The 26,644-nt window shown below is 51.7% G+C and overlaps 1 pseudogene; it reads left to right on the forward strand.

The window, feature by feature from the left end:
• LOC135535365 (actin-related protein 2/3 complex subunit 1A-like) overlaps positions 1-25,616 on the forward strand; it is a 42,017-nt pseudogene extending 16,401 nt beyond the window's left edge.
• Positions 25,617-26,644: the final 1,028 nt, after the last annotated feature.

Raw genomic sequence — 26,644 nt, forward strand, 5'->3', positions numbered from 1 at the left:
ATATTGTCTCTAATCTAACAAAGGTTTTGAGAATGACACACACAATAATTTCCACAAAGTTTGTTGCTTCAGTGTCTTTAGATATTTTTGTCAGATGTTACTATGGATACTGAAGTATAATTACAAGCATTTCATAAGTGTCAAAGGCTTTTATTGACATGAAGTTGATGTCAATATTTGCAGTGTTGACCCTTCTTTTTCAAGACCTCTGCAATCCGCCCTGGCATGCTGTCAATTAACTTCTGGGCCACATCCTGACTGATGGCAGCCCATTCCTGCAAAGTCAATGCTTGGAGTTTGTCAGAATTTGTGGGTTTTGTTTGTCCACCCGCCTCTTGAGGATTGATCACAAGTTCTCAATGGGATTTGGGGAGTTTCATGGACCCAAAATAATAATAAGAAGAAGTTGCTCTCGGAGGTGTTGGTTCTTTATTCATGTTCTTAGGCAAATTATGAGTGAGCCCACTCCCTTGGCTGAGAAGCAACCCCACACATGAATGGTCTCAGGATGCTTTACTGTTGACATGACACAGGACTGATGGTAGCGCTCACCTTGTCTTCTCCGGACAAGCTTTTTTCCGGATGCCCCAAACAACTGGAAAGGGGATTTATCAGAGAGAATGACTTTACTCCAGTCCTCAGCAGTCCGATCCCTCTACCTTTTGCAAAATATCAGTCTGTCCCTGATGTTTTTCCTGGAGAAAGTGGCTTCTTTGCTGCCCTTCTTGACAACAGGCCATCCTCCAAAAGTCCTTTGCATCACTGTGTGTGCAGATGCACTCACACCTGCCAGCTGCCCTCACACCTGCCTGCTGCCATTCCTGAGCAAGCTCTGTACTGGTTGTGCCCCGATCCCGCAGCTGAATCAATTTTAGGAGGCGGTCCTGGCGCTTGCTGGACTTTCTTGGGCGCCCTGAAGCTTTCTTCATAACAATTGAACCGCTCTCCTTGAAGTTCTCGATGATCTGATAAATGGTTGATTTAGGTGCAATCTTACTGGCAGCAATATCCTTGCCTGTGAAGCCCTTTTGTTGCAAAGCAATGATGACGGCACGTGTTCCCTTGCAGGTAACCATGGTTGACAGAGGAAGAACAATGATTCCAAGCACCACCCTCCTTTTGAAGCTTCCAGTCTGTTATTTGAACTCAATCAGCATGACAGAGTGATCTCCAGCCTTGTCCTCGTCAACACTCACACCTGTGTTAATGAGAGAATCACTGAGAGGATGTCAGCTAGTCCTTTTGTGTCAGGGCTGAAATGCAGTGGAAATGTTTTTTGGGGTTTCAGTTCATTTTTATGGCAAAGAGGGACTTTGCAATTAATTGCAATTCATCTGATCACTCGTCATAAGATTCTGGAGTATATGCAAACTGCCATCATACAAACTGAGGCAGCAGACTTTGTGAAAATTAATATTTGTGTCTCAACTTTTGGCCACGACTGTAGTGTTTATCTATGAGGGAGACCAGAGGGACTGTCTGACCCTGTTCTATTGTCTCTCCTCCAGTCAAGTCTCTATCTCTGAGGGAGACCAGAGGGACTGTCTGACCCTGTTCTATTGTCTCTCCTCCAGTCAAGTCTCTATCTATGAGGGAGACCAGAGGGACTGACTGACCCTGTTCTATTGTCTCTCCTCCAGTCAAGTCTCTATCTATGAGGGAGACCAGAGGGACTGTCTGACCCTGCTCTATTGTCTCTGAGGGAGACCAGAGGGACTGTCTGTCTGACCCTGTTCTATTGTCTCTCCTCCAGTCAAGTCTCTATCTATGAGGAGACCAGAGGGACTGACTGACCCTGTTCTATTGTCTCTCCTCCAGTCAAGTCTCTATCTATGAGGGAGACCAGAGGGACTGACTGACCCTGTTCTATTGTCTCTCCTCCAGTCAAGTCTCTATCTATGAGGGAGACCAGAGGGACTGTCGTAAGTTCTGCACCACGGGCATCGATGGAGCGATGACCATCTGGGACTTCAAGGTAACAGACACAGAGACACACAAACACACACACACACACACACACACACACACACATACGGAGACACATTCCTGGTCAGGTTCATTAATTAGTTGTCATCACATTGTGATTTTCAATCCTTATAGTAGAATGTAATTAATGATATTCACTGGAATGAAATGTTGACGAGGACAACATGGCCCCCAGCTGTAGACCAGCCTTAGTCAGTAGACTGGTGACTCTGTTATTGACAGGACAACATGGCCCCAGCTGAAGACCAGCCTTAGTCAGTAGACTGGTGACTCTGTTAGACAGGACAACATGGCCCCCAGCTGAAGACCAGCCTTAGTCAGTAGACTGGTGACTCTGTTATTGACAGGACAACATGGCCCCCAGCTGTAGACCAGCCTTAGTCAGTAGACTGGTGACTCTGACAGGACAACATGGCCCCCAGCTGAAGACCAGCCTTAGTCAGTAGACTGGTGACTCTGTTATTGACGAGGACAACATGGCCCCCAGCTGAAGACCAGCCTTAGTCAGTAGACTGGTGACTCTGTTATTGACAGGACAACATGGCCCCCAGCTGTAGACCAGCCTTAGTCAGTAGACTGGTGACTCTGTTAGACAGGACAACATGGCCCCCAGCTGAAGACCAGCCTTAGTCAGTAGACTGGTGACTCTGTTATTGACAGGACAACATGGCCCCCAGCTGTAGACCAGCCTTAGTCAGTAGACTGGTGACTCTGTTATTGACGAGGACAACATGGCCCCCAGCTGTAGACCAGCCTTAGTCAGTAGACTGGTGACTCTGTTATTGACAGGACAACATGGCCCCCAGCTGAAGACCAGCCTTAGTCAGTAGACTGGTGACTCTGACAGGACAACATGGCCCCCAGCTGAAGACCAGCCTTAGTCAGTAGACTGGTGACTCTGTTAGACAGGACAACATGGCCCCCAGCTGAAGACCAGCCTTAGTCAGTAGACTGGTGACTCTGTTAGACAGGACAACATGGCCCCCAGCTGTAGACCAGCCTTAGTCAGTAGACTGGTGACTCTGTTATTGACAGGACAACATGGCCCCCAGCTGAAGACCAGCCTTAGTCAGTAGACTGGTGACTCTGTTAGACAGGACAACATGGCCCCCAGCTGAAGACCAGCCTTAGTCAGTAGACTGGTGACTCTGTTATTGACAGGACAACATGGCCCCCAGCTGAAGACCAGCCTTAGTCAGTAGACTGGTGACTCTGTTAGACAGGACAACATGGCCCCAGCTGAAGACCAGCCTTAGTCAGTAGACTGGTGACTCTGTTAGACAGGACAACATGGCCCCCAGCTGAAGACCAGCCTTAGTCAGTAGACTGGTGACTCTGTTATTGACGCCCCCAGGACAACATGGTGACCCCAGCTGAAGACCAGCCTTAGTCAGTAGACTGGTGACTCTGTTAGACAGGACAACATGGCCCCCAGCTGAAGACCAGCCTTAGTCAGTAGACTGGTGACTCTGTTAGACAGGACAACATGGCCCCAGCTGTAGACCAGCCTTAGTCAGTAGACTGGTGACTCTGTTATTGACAGGACAACATGGCCCCCAGCTGAAGACCAGCCTTAGTCAGTAGACTGGTGACTCTGTTATTGACAGGACAACATGGCCCCCAGCTGTAGACCAGCCTTAGTCAGTAGACTGGTGACTTCTGTTATTGACAGGACAACATGGCCCCCAGCTGAAGACCAGCCTTAGTCAGTAGACTGGTGACTCTGTTAGACAGGACAACATGGCCCCCAGCTGTAGACCAGCCTTAGTCAGTAGACTGGTGACTCTGTTATTGACAGGACAACATGGCCCCCAGCTGAAGACCAGCCTTAGTCAGTAGACTGGTGACTCTGTTATTGACAGGACAACATGGCCCCCAGCTGTAGACCAGCCTTAGTCAGTAGACTGGTGACTCTGTTAGACAGGACAACATGGCCCCCAGCTGAAGACCAGCCTTAGTCAGTAGACTGGTGACTCTGTTATTGACAGGACAACATGGCCCCCAGCTGAAGACCAGCCTTAGTCAGTAGACTGGTGACTCTGTTAGACAGGACAACATGGCCCCCAGCTGTAGACCAGCCTTAGTCAGTAGACTGGTGACTCTGACAGGACAACATGGCCCCCAGCTGAAGACCAGCCTTAGTCAGTAGACTGGTGACTCTGTTAGACAGGACAACATGGCCCCCAGCTGTAGACCAGCCTTAGTCAGTAGACTGGTGACTCTGTTAGACAGGACAACATGGCCCCCAGCTGTAGACCAGCCTTAGTCAGTAGACTGGTGACTCTGTTATTGACGAGGACAACATGGCCCCCAGCTGTAGACCAGCCTTAGTCAGTAGACTGGTGACTCTGTTATTGACTGGACAACATGGCCCCCAGCTGAAGACCAGCCTTAGTCAGTAGACTGGTGACTCTGTTATTGACAGGACAACATGGCCCCCAGCTGAAGACCAGCCTTAGTCAGTAGACTGGTGACTCTGTTATTGACGAGGACAACATGGCCCCCAGCTGAAGACCGGCCTTAGTCAGTAGACTGGTGACTCTGTTATTGACAGGACAACATGGCCCCCAGCTGTAGACCAGCCTTAGTCAGTAGACTGGTGACTCTGTTATTGACAGGACAACATGGCCCCAGCTGTAGACCAGCCTTAGTCAGTAGACTGGTGACTCTGTTATTGACAGGACAACATGGCCCCCAGCTGTAGACCAGCCTTAGTCAGTAGACTGGTGACTCTGTTATTGACAGGACAACACATGAAGACCAGCCTTAGTCAGTAGACTGGTGACTCTGTTAGACAGGACAACACAGCTGAAGACCAGCCTTAGTCAGTAGACTGGTGACTCTGTTATTGACAGGACAACATGGCCCCCAGCTGTAGACCAGCCTTAGTCAGTAGACTGGTGACTCTGTTATTGACAGGACAACATGGCCCCCAGCTGTAGACCAGCCTTAGTCAGTAGACTGGTGACTCTGTTATTGACAGGACAACATGGCCCCCAGCTGAAGACCAGCCTTAGTCAGTAGACTGGTGACTCTGTTATTGACAGGACAACATGGCCCCCAGCTGTAGACCAGCCTTAGTCAGTAGACTGGTGACTCTGACAGGACAACATGGCCCCCAGCTGAAGACCAGCCTTAGTCAGTAGACTGGTGACTCTGTTATTGACAGGACAACATGGCCCCCAGCTGTAGACCAGCCTTAGTCAGTAGACTGGTGACTCTGTTATTGACAGGACAACATGGCCCCCAGCTGTAGACCAGCCTTAGTCAGTAGACTGGTGACTCTGTTATTGACAGTACAACATGGCCCCCCAGCTGAAGACCAGCCTTAGTCAGTAGACTGGTGACTCTGTTATTGACAGGACAACATGGCCCCCAGCTGAAGACCAACCTTAGTCAGTAGACTGGTGACTCTGTTATTGACAGGACAACATGGCCCCCAGCTGAAGACCAGCCTTAGTCAGTAGACTGGTGACTCTGACAGGACAACATGGCCCCCAGCTGAAGACCAACCTTAGTCAGTAGACTGGTGACTCTGTTAGACAGGACAACATGGCCCCCAGCTGAAGACCAGCCTTAGTCAGTAGACTGGTGACTCTGTTATTGACAGGACAACATGGCCCCCAGCTGTAGACCAGCCTTAGTCAGTAGACTGGTGACTCTGTTATTGACAGGACAACATGGCCCCCAGCTGAAGACCAGCCTTAGTCAGTAGACTGGTGACTCTGTTAGACGAGGACAACATGGCCCCCAGCTGAAGACCAGCCTTAGTCAGTAGACTGGTGACTCTGTTAGACAGGACAACATGGCCCCCAGCTGAAGACCAGCCTTAGTCAGTAGACTGGTGACTCTGTTATTGACAGGACAACATGGCCCCAGCTGTAGACCAGCCTTAGTCAGTAGACTGGTGACTCTGTTATGTTGACAGGACAACATGGCCCCCAGCTGAAGACCAGCCTTAGTCAGTAGACTGGTGACTCTGTTATTGACAGGACAACATGGCCCCCAGCTGAAGACCAGCCTTAGTCAGTAGACTGGTGACTCTGTTATTGACAGGACAACATGGCCCCCAGCTGTAGACCAGCCTTAGTCAGTAGACTGGTGACTCTGTTATTGACAGGACAACATGGCCCCCAGCTGTAGACCAGCCTTAGTCAGTAGACTGGTGACTCTGTTATTGACAGGACAACATGGCCCCCAGCTGAAGACCAGCCTTAGTCAGTAGACTGGTGACTCTGTTAGACTTGACTCTGACAGGACAACATGGCCCCCAGCTGAAGACCGGCCTTAGTCAGTAGACTGGTGACTCTGTTATTGACAGGACAACATGGCCCCCAGCTGAAGACCAGCCTTAGTCAGTAGACTGGTGACTCTGTTATTGACAGGACAACATGGCCCCCAGCTGTAGACCAGCCTTAGTCAGTAGACTGGTGACTCTGTTAGACAGGACAACATGGCCCCCAGCTGAAGACCAGCCTTAGTCAGTAGACTGGTGACTCTGTTATTGACAGGACAACATGGCCCCCAGCTGAAGACCAGCCTTAGTCAGTAGACTGGTGACTCTGTTATTGACGAGGACAACATGGCCCCCAGCTGAAGACCAGCCTTAGTCAGTAGACTGGTGACTCTGTTATTGACAGGACAACATGGCCCCCAGCTGAAGACCAGCCTTAGTCAGTGACAGACAACTGGTGACTCTGTTATTGACAGGACAACATGGCCCCCAGCTGAAGACCAGCCTTAGTCAGTAGACTGGTGACTCTGTTAGACAGGACAACATGGCCCCCAGCTGAAGACCAGCCTTAGTCAGTAGACTGGTGACTCTGTTATTGACAGGACAACATGGCCCCCAGCTGAAGACCAGCCTTAGTCAGTAGACTGGTGACTCTGTGACAGGACAACATGGCCCCCAGCTGAAGACCAGCCTTAGTCAGTAGACTGGTGAGTGACAGGGACAACATGGCCCCCAGCTGAAGACCAGACTCTGTTAGACAGGACAACATGGCCCCCAGCTGAAGACCTCTGTTAGACTTGACAGGACAACATGGCCCCCAGCTGAAGACCAGCCTTAGTCAGTAGACTGGTGACTCTGTTATTGACAGGACAACATGGCCCCCAGCTGAAGACCAGCCTTAGTCAGTAGACTGGTGACTCTGTTATTGACAGGACAACATGGCCCCCAGCTGAAGACCAGCCTTAGTCAGTAGACTGGTGACTCTGTTATTGACAGGACAACATGGCCCCCAGCTGTAGACCAGCCTTAGTCAGTAGACTGGTGACTCTGTTATTGACAGGACAACATGGCCCCCAGCTGAAGACCAGCCTTAGTCAGTAGACTGGTGACTCTGTTATTGACAGGACAACATGGCCCCCAGCTGTAGACCAGCCTTAGTCAGTAGACTGGTGACTCTGTTATTGACAGGACAACATGGCCCCCAGCTGAAGACCAGCCTTAGTCAGTAGACTGGTGACTCTGTTGACAGGACAACATGGCCCCCAGCTGAAGACCAGCCTTAGTCAGTAGACTGGTGACTCTGTTAGACAGGACAACATGGCCCCCAGCTGAAGACCAGCCTTAGTCAGTAGACTGGTGACTCTGTTATTGACAGGACAACATGGCCCCCAGCTGTAGACCAGCCTTAGTCAGTAGACTGGTGACTCTGTTATTGACAGGACAACATGGCCCCCAGCTGAAGACCAGAGTCAGTAGACTGGTGACATGACAGGACAACATGGCCCCCAGCTGAAGACCAGCCTTAGTCAGTAGACTGGTGACTCTGTTATTGACAGGACAACATGGCCCCCAGCTGTAGACCAGCCTTAGTCAGTAGACTGGTGACTCTGTTAGACAGGACAACATGGCCCCCAGCTGTAGACCAGCCTTAGTCAGTAGACTGGTGACTCTGTTATTGACAGGACAACATGGCCCCCAGCTGAAGACCAGCCTTAGTCAGTAGACTGGTGACTCTGTTATTGACAGGACAACATGGCCCCCAGCTGAAGACCAGCCTTAGTCAGTAGACTGGTGACTCTGTTAGACAGGACAACATGGCCCCCAGCTGTAGACCAGCCTTAGTCAGTAGACTGGTGACTCTGTTATTGACAGGACAACATGGCCCCCAGCTATAGACCAGCCTTAGTCAGTAGACTGGTGACTGGCCCCCAGCTGAAGTTATTGACTCTGTTATTGAGGACAACATGGCCCCCAGCTGAAGACCAGCCTTAGTCAGTAGACTGGTGACTCTGTTATTGACAGGACAACATGGCCCCCAGCTGTAGACCAGCCTTAGTCAGTAGACTGGTGACTCTGTTATTGACAGGACAACATGGCCCCCAGCTGAAGACCAGCCTTAGTCAGTAGACTGGTGACTCTGTTAGACAGGACAACATGGCCCCCAGCTGAAGACCAGCCTTAGTCAGTAGACTGGTGACTCTGTTATTGACAGGACAACATGGCCCCCAGCTGAAGACCAGCCTTAGTCAGTAGACTGGTGACTCTGTTATTGACAGGACAACATGGCCCCCAGCTGTAGACCAGCCTTAGTCAGTAGACTGGTGACTCTGTTATTGACAGGACAACATGGCCCCCAGCTGTAGACCAGCCTTAGTCAGTAGACTGGTGACTCTGTTATTGACAGGACAACATGGCCCCCAGCTGAAGACCAGCCTTAGTCAGTAGACTGGTGACTCTGTTATTGACAGGACAACATGGCCCCCAGCTGAAGACCAGCCTTAGTCAGTAGACTGGTGACTCTGTTATTGACAGGACAACATGGCCCCCAGCTGAAGACCAGCCTTAGTCAGTAGACTGTGACTCTGACAACATGGCCCCCAGCTGAAGACCAGCCTTAGTCAGTAGACTGTGACTGTTATTGACAGGACAACATGGCCCCCAGCTGAAGACCAGCCTTAGTCAGTAGACTGGTGACTCTGTTATTGACAGGACAACATGGCCCCCAGCTGAAGACCAGCCTTAGTCAGTAGACTGGTGACTCTGTTAGACAGGACAACATGGCCCCCAGCTGTAGACCAGCCTTAGTCAGTAGACTGGTGACTCTGTTATTGACAGGACAACATGGCCCCCAGCTGAAGACCAGCCTTAGTCAGTAGACTGGTGACTCTGTTATTGACAGGACAACATGGCCCCAGCTGAAGACCAGCCTTAGTCAGTAGACTGGTGACTCTGTTATTGACAGGACAACATGGGTGACTTTAGTCTAGACTTGACTCTGTTGACAGGACAACATGGCCCCCAGCTGAAGACCAGCCTTAGTCAGTAGACTGGTGACTCTGTTATTGACAGGACAACATGGCCCCAGCTGAAGACCAGCCTTAGTCAGTAGACTGGTGACTCTGTTATTGACAGGACAACATGGCCCCCAGCTGAAGACCAGCCTTAGTCAGTAGACTGGTGACTCTGTTATTGACAGGACAACATGGCCCCCAGCTGAAGACCCTTAGTCAGTAGACTGGTGACTCTGTTATTGACAGTACAACATGGCCCCCAGCTGAAGACCAGCCTTAGTCTAGACTGGTGACTCTGACAGGACAACATGGCCCCCAGCTGTAGACCAGCCTTAGTCAGTAGACTGGTGACTCTGTTATTGACAGGACAACATGGCCCCCAGCTGAAGACCAGCCTTAGTCAGTAGACTGGTGACTCTGTTATTGACAGGACAACATGGCCCCCAGCTGAAGACCAGCCTTAGTCAGTAGACTGGTGACTCTGTTATTGACAGGACAACATGGCCCCCAGCTGAAGACCAGCCTTAGTCAGTAGACTGGTGACTCTGTTATTGACAGGACAACATGGCCCCCAGCTGAAGACCAGCCTTAGTCAGTAGACTGGTGACTCTGACAGGACAACATGGCCCCCAGCTGAAGACCAGCCTAGTCAGTAGACTGGTGACTGTTATTGACAGGACAACATGGCCCCCAGCTGAAGACCAGCCTTAGTCAGTAGACTGGTGACTCTGTTATTGACAGGACAACATGGCCCCCAGCTGAAGACCAGCCTTAGTCAGTAGACTGGTGACTCTGTTAGACAGGACAACATGGCCCCCAGCTGAAGACCAGCCTTAGTCAGTAGACTGGTGACTCTGTTATTGACAGGACAACATGGCCCCCAGCTGTAGACCAGCCTTAGTCAGTAGACTGGTGACTCTGTTAGACAGGGACAACATGGCCCCCAGCTGAAGACCAAGTCAGTAGACTGGTGACTCTGTTAGACAGGACAACATGGCTCCCAGCTGAAGACCAGCCTTAGTCAGTAGACTGGTGACTCTGTTATTGACAGGACAACATGGCCCCCAGCTGAAGACCAGCCTTAGTCAGTAGACTGGTGACTCTGTTATTGACAGGACAACATGGCCCCCAGCTGAAGACCAGCCTTAGTCAGTAGACTGGTGACTCTGTTAGACAGGACAACATGGCCCCCAGCTGAAGACCAGCCTTAGTCAGTAGACTGGTGACTCTGTTATTGACAGGACAACATGGCCCCCAGCTGAAGACCAGCCTTAGTCAGTAGACTGGTGACTCTGTTATTGACAGGACAACATGGCCCCCAGCTGTAGACCAGCCTTAGTCAGTAGACTGGGTGACTCTGTTATTGACAGGACAACATGGCCCCCAGCTGTAGACCAGCCTTAGTCAGTAGACTGGTGACTCTGTTATTGACAGGACAACATGGCCCCCAGCTGAAGACCAGCCTTAGTCAGTAGACTGGTGACTCTGTTATTGACAGGACAACATGGCCCCCAGCTGAAGACCAGCCTTAGTCAGTAGACTGGTGACTCTGTTAGACAGGACAACATGGCCCCCAGCTGAAGACCAGCCTTAGTCAGTAGACTGGTGACTCTGTTAGACAGGACAACATGGCCCCAGCTGTAGACCAGCCTTAGTCAGTAGACTGTGACTCTGTTAGACAGGACAACATGGCCCCCAGCTGAAGACCAGCCTTAGTCAGTAGACTGGTGACTCTGTTATTGACAGGACAACATGGCCCCCAGCTGAAGACCAGCCTTAGTCAGTAGACTGGTGACTCTGTTAGACAGGACAACATGGCCCCCAGCTGAAGACCAGCCTTAGTCAGTAGACTGGTGACTCTGTTATTGACAGGACAACATGGCCCCCAGCTGAAGACCAGCCTTAGTCAGTAGACTGGTGACTCTGTTATTGACAGGACAACATGGCCCCCAGCTGAAGACCAGCCTTAGTCAGTAGACTGGTGACTCTGTTAGACAGGACAACATGGCCCCCAGCTGAAGACCAGCCTTAGTCAGTAGACTGGTGACTCTGTTATTGACAGGACAACATGGCCCCCAGCTGTAGACCAGCCTTAGTCAGTAGACTGGTGACTCTGTTATTGACAGGACAACATGGCCCCCAGCTGAAGACCAGCCTTAGTCAGTAGACTGGTGACTCTGTTATTGACAGGACAACATGGCCCCCAGCTGTAGACCAGCCTTAGTCAGTAGACTGGTGACTCTGTTATTGACAGGACAACATGGCCCAGCATGGCCCCCAGCTGAAGACCAGCCTTAGTCAGTAGACTGGTGACTCTGTTAGACAGGACAACATGGTCAGTAGACCCCAGCTGAAGACCAGCCTTAGTCAGTAGACTGGTGACTCTGTTATTGACAGGACAACATGGCCCCCAGCTGAAGACCAGCCTTAGTCAGTAGACTGGTGACTCTGTTATTGACAGGACAACATGGCCCCCAGCTGAAGACCAGCCTTAGTCAGTAGACTGGTGACTCTGTTATTGACAGGACAACATGGCCCCCAGCTGAAGACCAGCCTTAGTCAGTAGACTGGTGACTCTGTTATTGACAGGACAACATGGCCCCCAGCTGAAGACCAGCCTTAGTCAGTAGACTGGTGACTCTGTTATTGACAGGACAACATGGCCCCAGCTGAAGACCAGCCTTAGTCAGTAGACTGGTGACTCTGTTATTGACAGGACAACACATGGTCCCTGGTGACTCTGTTAGACAGACAACATGGAAGACCAGCCTTAGTCAGTAGACTGGTGACTCTGTTAGACAGGACAACATGGCCCCCAGCTGAAGACCAGCCTTAGTCAGTAGACTGGTGACTCTGTTATTGACAGGACAACATGGCCCCCAGCTGAAGACCAGCCTTAGTCAGTAGACTGGTGACTCTGTTATTGACAGGACAACATGGCCCCCAGCTGAAGACCAGCCTTAGTCAGTAGACTGGTGACTCTGTTAGACAGGACAACATGGCCCCCAGCTGTAGACCAGCCTTAGTCAGTAGACTGGTGACTCTGTTAGACAGGACAACATGGCCCCCAGCTGAAGACCAGCCTTAGTCAGTAGACTGGTGACTCTGTTATTGACAGGACAACATGGCCCCCAGCTGAAGACCAGCCTTAGTCAGTAGACTGGTGACTCTGTTATTGACAGGACAACATGGCCCCCAGCTGAAGACCAGCCTTAGTCAGTAGACTGGTGACTCTGTTATTGACAGGACAACATGGTCCCCCAGCTGTAGACCAGCCTTAGTCAGTAGACTGGTGACTCTGTTATTGACAGGACAACATGGCCCCCAGCTGAAGACCAGCCTTAGTCAGTAGACTGGCCTGTTAGTCAGTGAAGACTGGTGACTCTGTTATTGACAGGACAACATGGCCCCCAGCTGAAGACCAGCCTTAGTCAGTAGACTGGTGACTCTGTTATTGACAGGACAACATGGCCCCCAGCTGAAGACCAGCCTTAGTCAGTAGACTGGTGACTCTGTTATTGACAGGACAACATGGCCCCCAGCTGAAGACCAGCTTAGTTAGTCAGTAGACTGCCCCCAGCTGAAGACCAGAGTCTAGACTGGTGACTCTGACAGGACAACATGGCCCCCAGCTGAAGACCAGCCTTAGTCAGTAGAGACTGGTGACTCTAGTTAGACAGTTATTGACAGGACAACATGAAGACCAGCCTTAGTCAGTAGACTGGTGCTGAAGGGACAACATGGCCCCCAGCTTAGACCAGTCAGTAGACTGGTGACTCTGTTATTGACAGGACAACATGGCCCCCAGCTGAAGACCAGCCTTAGTCAGTAGACTGGTGACTCTGTTGACAGGACAACATCTGAAGACCAGCCTTAGTCAGTAGACTGGTGAGGACAACATGGCCCCCAGCTGTAGACCAGCCTTAGTCAGTAGACTGGTGACTTGTTAGACAGGACAACATGGCCCCCAGCTGAAGACCAGCCTTAGTCAGTAGACTGGTGACTCTGTTAGACAGGACAACATGGCCTTAGTCAGTAGACTGGTGACCTGTTAGCTGTGAAGACCAGCCTTAGTCAGTAGACTGGTGACTCTGTTATTGACAGGACAACATGGCCCCCAGCTGAAGACCAGCCTTAGTCAGTAGACTGGTGACTCTGTTATTGACAGGACAACATGGCCCCCAGCTGAAGACCAGCCTTAGTCAGTAGACTGGTGACTCTGTTAGACAGGACAACATGGCCCCCAGCTGAAGACCAGCCTTAGTCAGTAGACTGGTGACTCTGTTATCAGCAGACTGACAGGACAACATGGCCCCCAGCTGAAGACCAGCCTTAGTCAGTAGACTGGTGACTCTGTTAGACAGGACAACATGGCCCCCAGCTGAAGACCAGCCTTAGTCAGTAGACTGGTGACTCTGTTATTGACAGGACAACATGGCCCCCAGCTGAAGACCAGCCTTAGTCAGTAGACTGGTGACTCTGTTATTGACAGGACAACATGGCCCCCAGCTGAAGACCAGCCTTAGTCAGTAGACTGGTGACTCTGTTATTGACAGGACAACATGGCCCCCAGCTGAAGACCAGCCTTAGTCAGTAGACTGGTGACTCTGACAGGACAACATGGCCCCCAGCTGAAGACCAGCCTTAGTCAGTAGACTGGTGACTCTGTTATTGACAGGACAACATGGCCCCCAGCTGAAGACCAGCCTTAGTCAGTAGACTGGTGACTCTGTTATTGACAGGACAACATGGCCCCCAGCTGAAGACCAGCCTTAGTCAGTAGACTGGTGACTCTGTTAGACAGGACAACATGGCCCCCAGCTGAAGACCAGCCTTAGTCAGTAGACTGGTGACTCTGTTATTGACAGGACAACATGGCCCCCAGCTGTAGACCAGCCTTAGTCAGTAGACTGGTGACTCTGTTATTGACAGGACAACATGGCCCCCAGCTGAAGACCAGCCTTAGTCAGTAGACTGGTGACTCTGTTAGACAGGACAACATGGCCCCCAGCTGAAGACCAGCCTTAGTCAGTAGACTGGTGACTCTGTTATTGACAGGACAACATGGCCCCCAGCTGAAGACCAGCCTTAGTCAGTAGACTGGTGACTCTGTTAGACAGGACAACATGGCCCCCAGCTGAAGACCAGCCTTAGTCAGTAGACTGGTGACTCTGTTAGACAGGACAACATGGCCCCCAGCTGAAGACCAGCCTTAGTCAGTAGAGACTGCCCCAGTGACTCTGTTGACTCTGTTATTGACAGGACAACATGGCCCCCAGCTGAAGACCAGCCTTAGTCAGTAGACTGGTGACTCTGTTATTGACAGGACAACATGGCCCCCAGCTGAAGACCAGCCTTAGTCAGTAGACTGGTGACTCTGTTATTGACAGGACAACATGGCCCCCAGCTGTAGACCAGCCTTAGTCAGTAGACTGGTGACTCTGTTAGACAGGACAACATGGCCCCCAGCTGAAGACCAGCCTTAGTCAGTAGACTGGTGACTCTGTTTGACAGGACAACATGGCCCCCAGCTGAAGACCAGCCTTAGTCAGTAGACTGGTGACCTGTTATTGACAGGACAACATCAGTAGACCACTAGGTGACTGACTCTGTTATTGACAGGACAACATGGCCCCCAGCTGAAGACCAGCCTTAGTCAGTAGACTGGTGACTCTGTTATTGACAGGACAACATGGCCCCCAGCTGAAGACCAGCCTTAGTCAGTAGACTGGTGACTCTGTTATTGACAGGACAACATGGCCCCCAGCTGAAGACCAGCCTTAGTCAGTAGACTGGTGACTCTGTTATTGACAGGACAACATGGCCCCCAGCTGAAGACCAGCCTTAGTCAGTAGACTGGTGACTCTGTTATTGACAGGACAACATGGCCCCCAGCTGAAGACCAGCCTTAGTCAGTAGACTGGTGACTCTGTTATTGACAGGACAACATGGCCCCCAGCTGTAGACCAGCCTTAGTCAGTAGACTGGTGACTCTGTTAGACAGGACAACATGGCCCCCAGCTGAAGACCAGCCTTAGTCAGTAGACTGGTGACTCTGTTATTGACAGGACAACATGGCCCCCAGCTGAAGACCAGCCTTAGTCAGTAGACTGGTGACTCTGTTATTGACAGGACAACATGGCCCCCAGCTGTAGACCAGCCTTAGTCAGTAGACTGGTGACTCTGTTATTGACAGGACAACATGGCCCCCAGCTGAAGACCAGCCTTAGTCAGTAGACTGGTGACTCTGTTAGACAGGACAACATGGCCCCCAGCTGAAGACCAGCCTTAGTCAGTAGACTGGTGACTCTGTTATTGACAGGACAACATGGCCCCCAGCTGAAGACCAGCCTTAGTCAGTAGACTGGTGACTCTGTTATTGACAGGACAACATGGCCCCCAGCTGAAGACCAGCCTTAGTCAGTAGACTGGTGACTCTGTTATTGACAGGACAACATGGCCCCCAGCTGTAGACCAGCCTTAGTCAGTAGACTGGTGACTCTGTTATTGGACAACATGGCCCCCAGCTGAAGACCAGCCTTAGTCAGTAGACTGGTGACTCTGTTAGACAGGACAACATGGCCCCCAGCTGAAGACCAGCCTTAGTCAGTAGACTGGTGACTCTGTTATTGACAGGACAACATGGCCCCCAGCTGTAGACCAGCCTTAGTCAGTAGACTGGTGACTCTGTTATTGACAGGACAACATGGCCCCCAGCAGACCAGCCTTAGTCAGTAGACTGGTGATGACAGGACAACCCCCAGCTGAAGACCAGCCTTAGTCAGTAGACTGGTGACTCTGTTATTGACAGGACAACATGGCCCCCAGCTGTAGACCAGCCTTAGTCAGTAGACTGGTGACTCTGTTAGACAGGACAACATGGCCCCCAGCTGAAGACCAGCCTTAGTCAGTAGACTGGTGACTCTGTTAGACAGGACAACATGGCCCCCAGCTGTAGACCAGCCTTAGTCAGTAGACTGGTGACTCTGTTATTGACAGGACAACATGGCCCCCAGCTGAAGACCAGCCTTAGTCAGTAGACTGGTGACTCTGTTATTGACAGGACAACATGGCCCCCAGCTGAAGACCAGCCTTAGTCAGTAGACTGGTGACTCTGTTATTGACAGGACAACATGGCCCCCAGCTGTAGACCAGCCTTAGACTCTGTTAGACAGGACAACATGGCCCCCAGCTGAAGACCAGCCTTAGTCTAGTTGACTCTGTTATTGACAGGACAACATGGCCCCCAGCTGTAGACCAGCCTTAGTCAGTAGACTGGTGACTCTGTTATTGACAGGACAACATGGCCCCCAGCTGAAGACCAGCCTTAGTCAGTAGACTGGTGACTCTGTTATTGACAGGACAACATGGCCCCCAGCTGAAGACCAGCCTTAGTCAGTAGACTGGTGACTCTGTTATTGACAGGACAACATGGCCCCCAGCTGAAGACCAGCCTTAGTCAGTAGACTGGTGACTCTGTTAGACAGGACAACATGGCCCCCAGCTGAAGACCAGCCTTAGTCAGTAGACTGGTGACTCTGTTATTGACAGGACAACATGGCCCCCAGCTGTAGACCAGCCTTAGTCAGTAGACTGGTGACTCTGTTAGACAGGACAACATGGCCCCCAGCTGTAGACCAGCCTTAGTCAGTAGACTGGTGACTCTGTTATTGACAGGACAACATGGCCCCAGCTGTAGACCAGCCTTAGTCAGTAGACTGGTGACTCTGTTATTGACAGGACAACATGGCCCCCAGCTGTAGACCAGCCTTAGTCAGTAGACTGGTGACTCTGTTAGACAGGACAACATGGCCCCCAGCTGAAGACCAGCCTTAGTCAGTAGACTGGTGACTCTGTTATTGACAGGACAACATGGCCCCCAGCTGAAGACCAGCCTTAGTCAGTAGACTGGTGACTCTGTTAGACAGGACAACATGGCCCCCAGCTGAAGACCAGCCTTAGTCAGTAGACTGGTGACTCTGTTATTGACAGGACAACATGGCCCCCAGCTGAAGACCAGCCTTAGTCAGTAGACTGGTGACCTGTTATTGACAGGACAACATGGCCCCCAGCTGAAGACCAGCCTTAGTCTAGACTGGTGACTCTGTTATTGACAGGACAACATGGCCCCCAGCTGAAGACCAGCCTTAGTCAGTAGACTGGTGACTCTGTTATTGACAGGACAACATGGCCCCCAGCTGTAGACCAGCCTTAGTCAGTAGACTGGTGACTCTGTTATTGACAGGACAACATGGCCCCCAGCTGAAGACCAGCCTTAGTCAGTAGACTGGTGACTCTGTTATTGACAGGACAACATGGCCCCCAGCTGTAGACCAGCCTTAGTCAGTAGACTGGTGACTCTGTTAGACAGGACAACATGGCCCCCAGCTGAAGACCAGCCTTAGTCAGTAGACTGGTGACTCTGTTAGACAGGACAACATGGCCCCCAGCTGTAGACCAGCCTTAGTCAGTAGACTGGTGACTCTGTTATTGACAGGACAACATGGCCCCCAGCTGAAGACCAGCCTTAGTCAGTAGACTGGTGACTCTGTTATTGACAGGACAACATGGCCCCCAGCTGTAGACCAGCCTTAGTCAGTAGACTGGTGACTCTGTTATTGACAGGACAACATGGCCCCCAGCTGTAGACCAGCCTTAGTCAGTAGACTGGTGACTCTGTTAGACAGGACAACATGGACCAGCCTTAGTCAGTAGACTGGTGACTCTGTTATTGACAGACAACATGGCCCCCAGCTGTAGTCAGTAGACTGGTGACTCTGTTATTGACAGGACAACATGGCCCCCAGCTGAAGACCAGCCTTAGTCAGTAGACTGGTGACTCTGTTATTGACAGGACAACATGGCCCCCAGCTGAAGACCAGCCTTAGTCAGTAGACTGGTGACTCTGTTATTGACAGGACAACATGGCCCCCAGCTGAAGACCAGCCTTAGTCAGTAGACTGGTGACTCTGTTATTGACAGGACAACATGGCCCCCAGCTGAAGACCAGCCTTAGTCAGTAGACTGGTGACTCTGTTAGACAGGACAACATGGCCCCCAGCTGTAGACCAGCCTTAGTCAGTAGACTGGTGACTCTGTTATTGACAGGACAACATGGCCCCCAGCTGAAGACCAGCCTTAGTCAGTAGACTGGTGACTCTGTTATTGACAGGACAACATGGCCCCCAGCTGTAGACCAGCCTTAGTCAGTAGACTGGTGACTCTGAAGACCAGTTATTGACAGGACAACAGGACAACATGGCCCCCAGCTGAAGACCAGCCTTAGTCAGTAGACTGGTGACTCTGTTATTGACAGGACAACATGGCCCCCAGCTGTAGACCAGCCTTAGTCAGTAGAGTGACAGGACAACATGGCCCCCAGCTGTAGACCAGCCTTAGTCAGTAGACTGGTGACTCTGTTATTGACAGGACAACATGGCCCCCAGCTGAAGACCAGCCTTAGTCAGTAGACTGGTGACTCTGTTATTGACAGGACAACATGGCCCCCAGCTGAAGACCAGCCTTAGTCAGTAGACTGGTGACTCTGTTATTGACAGGACAACATGGCCCCCAGCTGAAGACCAGCCTTAGTCAGTAGACTGGTGACTCTGTTATTGACAGGACAACATGGCCCCCAGCTGTAGACCAGCCTTAGTCAGTAGACTGGTGACTCTGTTATTGACAGGACAACATGGCCCCCAGCTGTAGACCAGCCTTAGTCAGTAGACTGGTGACTCTGTTAGACAGGACAACATGGCCCCCAGCTGAAGACCAGCCTTAGTCAGTAGACTGGTGACTCTGTTATTGACAGGACAACATGGCCCCCAGCTGAAGACCAGCCTTAGTCAGTAGACTGGTGACTCTGTTATTGACAGGACAACATGGCCCCCAGCTGAAGACCAGCCTTAGTCAGTAGACTGGTGACTCTGTTATTGACAGGACAACATGGCCCCCAGCTGTAGACCAGCCTTAGTCAGTAGACTGGTGACTCTGTTATTGACAGGACAACATGGCCCCCAGCTGAAGACCAGCCTTAGTCAGTAGACTGGTGACTCTGTTATTGACAGGACAACATGGCCCCCAGCTGAAGACCAGCCTTAGTCAGTAGACTGGTGACTCTGTTATTGACAGGACAACATGGCCCCCAGCTGTAGACCAGCCTTAGTCAGTAGACTGGTGACTCTGTTAGACAGGACAACATGGCCCCCAGCTGAAGACCAGCCTTAGTCAGTAGACTGGTGACTCTGTTATTGACAGGACAACATGGCCCCCAGCTGAAGACCAGCCTTAGTCAGTAGACTGGTGACTCTGACAGGACAACATGGCCCCCAGCTGTAGACCAGCCTCTGACTGGTGACTCTGTTGACAGGACAACATGGCCCCCAGCTGAAGACCAGCCTTAGTCAGTAGACTGGTGACTCTGTTATTGACAGGACAACATGGCCCCCAGCTGAAGACCAGCCTTCAGTCAGTAGACTGGTGACTCTGTTATTGACAGGACAACATGGCCCCCAGCTGAAGACCAGCCTTAGTCAGTAGACTGGTGACTCTGTTATTGACAGGACAACATGGCCCCCAGCTGAAGACCAGCCTTAGTCAGTAGACTGGTGACTCTGTTATTGACAGGACAACATGGCCCCCAGCTGAAGACCAGCCTTAGTCAGTAGACTGGTGACTCTGTTAGACAGGACAACATGGCCCCCAGCTGAAGACCAGCCTTAGTCAGTAGACTGGTGACTCTGTTATTGACAGGACAACATGGCCCCCAGCTGAAGACCAGCCTTAGTCAGTAGACTGGTGACTCTGTTATTGACAGGACAACATGGCCCCCAGCTGTAGACCAGCCTTAGTCAGTAGACTGGTGACTCTGTTATTGACAGGACAACATGGCCCCCAGCTGAAGACCAGCCTTAGTCAGTAGACTGGTGACTCTGTTATTGACAGGACAACATGGCCCCCAGCTGTAGACCAGCCTTAGTCAGTAGACTGGTGACTCTGTTATTGACAGGACAACATGGCCCCCAGCTGAAGACCAGCCTTAGTCAGTAGACTGGTGACTCTGTTATTGACAGGACAACATGGCCCCCAGCTGTAGACCAGCCTTAGTCAGTAGACTGGTGACTCTGTTATTGACAGGACAACATGGCCCCCAGCTGTAGACCAGCCTTAGTCAGTAGACTGGTGACTCTGTTATTGACAGGACAACATGGCCCCCAGCTGAAGACCAGCCTTAGTCAGTAGACTGGTGACTCTGTTATTGACAGGACAACATGGCCCCCAGCTGAAGACCAGCCTTAGTCAGTAGACTGGTGACTCTGTTATTGACAGGACAACATGGCCCCCAGCTGTAGACCAGCCTTAGTCAGTAGACTGGTGACTCTGTTATTGACAGGACAACATGGCCCCCAGCTGAAGACCAGCCTTAGTCAGTAGACTGGTGACTCTGTTATTGACAGGACAACATGGCCCCCAGCTGTAGACCAGCCTTAGTCAGTAGACTGGTGACTCTGTTAGACAGGACAACATGGCCCCCAGCTGAAGACCAGCCTTAGTCAGTAGACTGGTGACTGTGTTATTGACAGGACAACATGGCCCCCAGCTGTAGACCAGCCTTAGTCAGTAGACTGGTGACTCTGTTATTGACAGGACAACATGGCCCCCAGCTGAAGACCAGCCTTAGTCAGTAGACTGGTGACTCTGTTAGACAGGACAACATGGCCCCCAGCTGTAGACCAGCCTTAGTCAGTAGACTGGTGACTCTGTTAGACAGGACAACATGGCCCCCAGCTGAAGACCAGCCTTAGTCAGTAGACTGGTGACTCTGTTAGACAGGACAACATGGCCCCCAGACAACATGGCCCCAGCTGAAGACCAGCCTTAGTCAGTAGACTGGTGACTCTGTTAGACAGGACAACATGGCCCCCAGCTGAAGACCAGCCTTAGTCAGTAGACTGGTGACTCTGTTATTGACAGGACAACATGGCCCCCAGCTGAAGACCAGCCTTAGTCAGTAGACTGGTGACTCTGTTATTGACAGAGGACAACATGGCCCCCAGCTGAAGACCAGCCTTAGTCAGTAGACTGGTGACTCTGTTATTGACAGGACAACATGGCCCCCAGCTGAAGACCAGCCTTAGTCAGTAGACTGGTGACTCTGTTATTGACAGGACAACATGGCCCCCAGCTGAAGACCAGCCTTAGTCAGTAGACTGGTGACTCTGTTATTGACAGGACAACATGGCCCCCAGCTGTAGACCAGCCTTAGTCAGTAGACTGGTGACTCTGTTAGACAGGACAACATGGCCCCCAGCTGTAGACCAGCCTTAGTCAGTAGACTGGTGACTCTGTTATTGACAGGACAACATGGCCCCCAGCTGAAGACCAGCCTTAGTCAGTAGACTGGTGACTCTGTTATTGACAGGACAACATGGCCCCCAGCTGAAGACCAGACCCTTAGTCAGTAGACTGGTGACTCTGTTAGACAGGACAACATGGCCCCCAGCTGTAGACCAGCCTTAGTCAGTAGACTGGTGACTCTGTTATTGACAGGACAACATGGCCCCCAGCTGAAGACCAGCCTTAGTCAGTAGACTGGTGACTCTGTTATTGACAGGACAACATGGCCCCCAGCTGTAGACCAGCCTTAGTCAGTAGACTGGTGACTCTGTTAGACAGGACAACATGGCCCCCAGCTGAAGACCAGCCTTAGTCAGTAGACTGGTGACTCTGTTAGACAGGACAACATGGCCCCCAGCTGAAGACCAGCCTTAGTCAGTAGACTGGTGACTCTGTTATTGACAGGACAACATGGCCCCCAGCTGTAGACCAGCCTTAGTCAGTAGACTGGTGACTCTGTTAGACAGGACAACATGGCCCCCAGCTGTAGACCAGCCTTAGTCAGTAGACTGGTGACTCTGTTATTGACAGGACAACATGGCCCCCAGCTGAAGACCAGCCTTAGTCAGTAGACTGGTGACTCTGTTAGACAGGACAACATGGCCCCCAGCTGTAGACCAGCCTTAGTCAGTAGACTGGTGACTCTGTTATTGACAGGACAACATGGCCCCCAGCTGTAGACCAGCCTTAGTCAGTAGACTGGTGACTCTGTTATTGACAGGACAACATGGCCCCCAGCTGTAGACCAGCCTTAGTCAGTAGACTGGTGACTCTGTTATTGACAGGACAACATGGCCCCCAGCTGTAGACCAGCCTTAGTCAGTAGACTGGTGACTCTGTTAGACAGGACAACATGGCCCCCAGCTGTAGACCAGCCTTAGTCAGTAGACTGGTGACTCTGTTAGACAGGACAACATGGCCCCCAGCTGAAGACCAGCCTTAGTCAGTAGACTGGTGACTCTGACAGGACAACATGGCCCCCAGCTGTAGACCAGCCTTAGTCAGTAGACTGGTGACTCTGTTAGACAGGACAACATGGCCCCCAGCTGAAGACCAGCCTTAGTCAGTAGACTGGTGACTCTGTTATTGACAGGACAACATGGCCCCCAGCTGTAGACCAGCCTTAGTCAGTAGACTGGTGACTCTGTTATTGACAGGACAACATGGCCCCCAGCTATAGACCAGCCTTAGTCAGTAGACTGGTGACTCTGTTAGACAGGACAACATGGCCCCCAGCTGAAGACCAGCCTTAGTCAGTAGACTGGTGACTCTGTTATTGACGAGGACAACATGGCCCCCAGCTGAAGACCAGCCTTAGTCAGTAGACTGGTGACTCTGTTATTGACAGGACAACATGGCCCCCAGCTGTAGACCAGCCTTAGTCAGTAGACTGGTGACTCTGTTAGACAGGACAACATGGCCCCAGCTGTAGACCAGCCTTAGTCAGTAGACTGGTGACTCTGTTAGACAGGACAACATGGCTCCCAGCTGAAGACCAGCCTTAGTCAGTAGACTGGTGACTCTGACAGGACAACATGGCCCCCAGCTGTAGACCAGCCTTAGTCAGTAGACTGGTGACTCTGTTATTGACAGGACAACATGGCCCCCAGCTGAAGACCAGCCTTAGTCAGTAGACTGGTGACTCTGTTAGACAGGACAACATGGCCCCCAGCTGTAGACCAGCCTTAGTCAGTAGACTGGTGACTCTGTTATTGACAGGACAACATGGCCCCCAGCTGTAGACCAGCCTTAGTCAGTAGACTGGTGACTCTGTTAGACAGGACAACATGGCCCCCAGCTGAAGACCAGCCTTAGTCAGTAGACTGGTGACTCTGTTATTGACAGGACAACATGGCCCCCAGCTGTAGACCAGCCTTAGTCAGTAGACTGGTGACTCTGACAGGACAACATGGCCCCCAGCTGTAGACCAGCCTTAGTCAGTAGACTGGTGACTCTGTTATTGACAGGACAACATGGCCCCCAGCTGTAGACCAGCCTTAGTCAGTAGACTGGTGACTCTGTTATTGACAGGACAACATGGCCCCCCAGCTGAAGACCAGCCTTAGTCAGTAGACTGGTGACTCTGTTATTGACGAGGACAACATGGCCCCCAGCTGAAGACCAGCCTTAGTCAGTAGACTGGTGACTCTGTTATTGACAGGACAACATGGCCCCCAGCTGTAGACCAGCCTTAGTCAGTAGACTGGTGACTCTGTTAGACAGGACAACATGGCCCCCAGCTGAAGACCAGCCTTAGTCAGTAGACTGGTGACTCTGTTATTAACAGGACAACATGGCCCCCAGCTGAAGACCAGCCTTAGTCAGTAGACTGGTGACTCTGTTATTGACAGGACAACATGGCCCCCAGCTGTAGACCAGCCTTAGTCAGTAGACTGGTGACTCTGTTATTGACAGGACAACATGGCCCCCAGCTGTAGACCAGCCTTAGTCAGTAGACTGGTGACTCTGTTAGACAGGACAACATGGCCCCCAGCTGTAGACCAGCCTTAGTCAGTAGACTGGTGACTCTGTTAGACAGGACAACATGGCCCCCAGCTGAAGACCAGCCTTAGTCAGTAGACTGGTGACTCTGTTATTGACAGGACAACATGGCCCCCAGCTGTAGACCAGCCTTAGTCAGTAGACTGGTGACTCTGTTATTGACAGGACAACATGGCCCCCAGCTGTAGACCAGCCTTAGTCAGTAGACTGGTGACTCTGTTATTGACAGGACAACATGGCCCCCAGCTGTAGACCAGCCTTAGTCAGTAGACTGGTGACTCTGACAGGACAACATGGCCCCCAGCTGTAGACCAGCCTTAGTCAGTAGACTGGTGACTCTGTTAGACAGGACAACATGGCCCCCAGCTGAAGACCAGCCTTAGTCAGTAGACTGGTGACTCTGTTAGACAGGACAACATGGCCCCCAGCTGTAGACCAGCCTTAGTCAGTAGACTGGTGACTCTGTTATTGACAGGACAACATGGCCCCCAGCTGAAGACCAGCCTTAGTCAGTAGACTGGTGACTCTGTTAGACAGGACAACATGGCCCCCAGCTGTAGACCAGCCTTAGTCAGTAGACTGGTGACTCTGTTAGACAGGACAACATGGCCCCCAGCTGAAGACCAGCCTTAGTCAGTAGTTGTTATTGACCGATGTGTTGTTGTCTCCACAGAGTCTGGAGGCGTCCATCCAGGGGCTGAGGATCATGTGAAGGACCAGCTAAACACCCCCCCCCCCCTCGTTTCCCTGACAACCCCCCCTCCCCCTCCAAGCGGCCAGTAACAGTCTGACCACGCTAAGAAGTATCTGATTTAAAAGCACTGACTACACACACACACACACACACCCTCTCTGAGCTGACATTACTGCTGATTGTTTGTTTATGTAAACGAAGGGTCATAGGTCAACTTGACGACCCCGGGATGTACCACATTCCACATCAGTGTGTTTTTTCTAATGTAATAATAACAACAACAGGTGTTTTGTGTCTAAAACGACTTCGGCGCTACAACACCAAGTCACCATTGAAGAATGTGCTGAGTCGCAAATGTGACCAGATGGCACACTAGTCCCTATATAGTGCACTACTTTAGACCAGAGTCCTATAGCACACTAGTCCCTATATAGTGCACTACCTTAGACCATAGTTCTATAGCACACTAGTCCCTATATAGTGCACTACTTTAGACCAGAGTCCTATAGCACACTAGTCCCTATATAGTGCACTACTTTAGACCAGAGTCCTATAGCACACTAGTCCCTATATAGTGCACTACTTTAGACCAGAGTCCTATAGCACACTAGTCCCTATATAGTGCACTACTTTAGACCAGAGTCCTATAGCAGCTATCCTCTGTGACGTGTCCCTATGGGCCCATGGTCAGAAATAGTTCACTGTCAAGGACCCAGGGTGCTATTTGGGATGGTTCCTATGTCATCAGATGGAGGATGTACCTGTGATGTGTCTAATAAAGAATCAATCGACACTACCGAGTCGCCTGTCTGTCTGTCACTCTGCTCTGCCGAGTCGCCTGTCTGTCTGTCGCTCTACCGAGTCGCCTGTCTGTCTGTCGCACTACCGAGTCGCCTGTCTGTCTGTCGCTCTGCCGAGTCGCCTGTCTGTCGCTCTGCTCTGCCGATCGATGTCTGTCTGTCGCTCTGCCGAGTCGTCTGTCTGTCTGTCGCTCTACCGAGTCGCCTGTCTGTCTGTCGCTCTGCTCTGCCGAGTCGCCTGTCTGTCTGTCGCTCTGCTCTGCCGAAGTCGCCTGTCTGTCTGTCGCTCCTGCTCTGCCGAGTCGCCTGTCTGTCTGTCGCTCTGCCGAGTCGCCTGTCTGTCTGTCACTTACCGAGTCGCCTGTCTGTCTGTCACTCTGCTCTGCCGAAGTCGCCTGTCTGTCTGTCTGCTCTGCCGAAGTCGCCTGTCTGTCTGTCGCTCTACCGAAGTCGCCTGTCTGTCTGTCGCTCTACCAAGTCGCCTGTCTGTCTCGCTCTGCTCTGCCGACAGTCGCCAACGTCTGTCTGTCGTCTGTCTGTCGAAGTCGCCTGTCTGTCGCTCTGCCTGTCGCCTGTCTGTCTCGCTCTGCTCTGCCGAAGTCGCTCTGTCTGTCGCTCTACCGAAGCCTGTCTGTCTGTCGCTCTACCGAGTCGCCTGTCTGTCGCACTACCGAAGTCGCCTGTCTGTCGCTCTGCTCTGCCGAGTCGCTGTCTGTCGCTCTGCTCTGCCGAGTCGCCTGTCTGTCTGTCGCTCTGCCGAGTCGCCTGTCTGTCTCGCTCTGCTCTGCCGAGTCGCCTGTCTGTCGCTCTACCGAGTCGCCTGTCTGTCTGTCGCTCTACCGAGTCGCCTGTCTGTCGCACTACCGAGTCGCCTGTCTGTCGCTCTGCTCTGCCGAGTCGCCTGTCTGTCGCTCTGCTCTGCCGAGTCGCCTGTCTGTCTGTCGCTCTGCCGAGTCGCCTGTCTGTCTGTCGCTCTGCCGAGTCGCCTGTCTGTCTGTCGCTCTGCCGAGTCGCCTGTCTG

Source organism: Oncorhynchus masou, unplaced genomic scaffold (assembly GCF_036934945.1).
Source record: "Oncorhynchus masou masou isolate Uvic2021 unplaced genomic scaffold, UVic_Omas_1.1 unplaced_scaffold_486, whole genome shotgun sequence".
NCBI classification, from domain to species: Eukaryota; Metazoa; Chordata; class Actinopteri; order Salmoniformes; family Salmonidae; genus Oncorhynchus; species Oncorhynchus masou.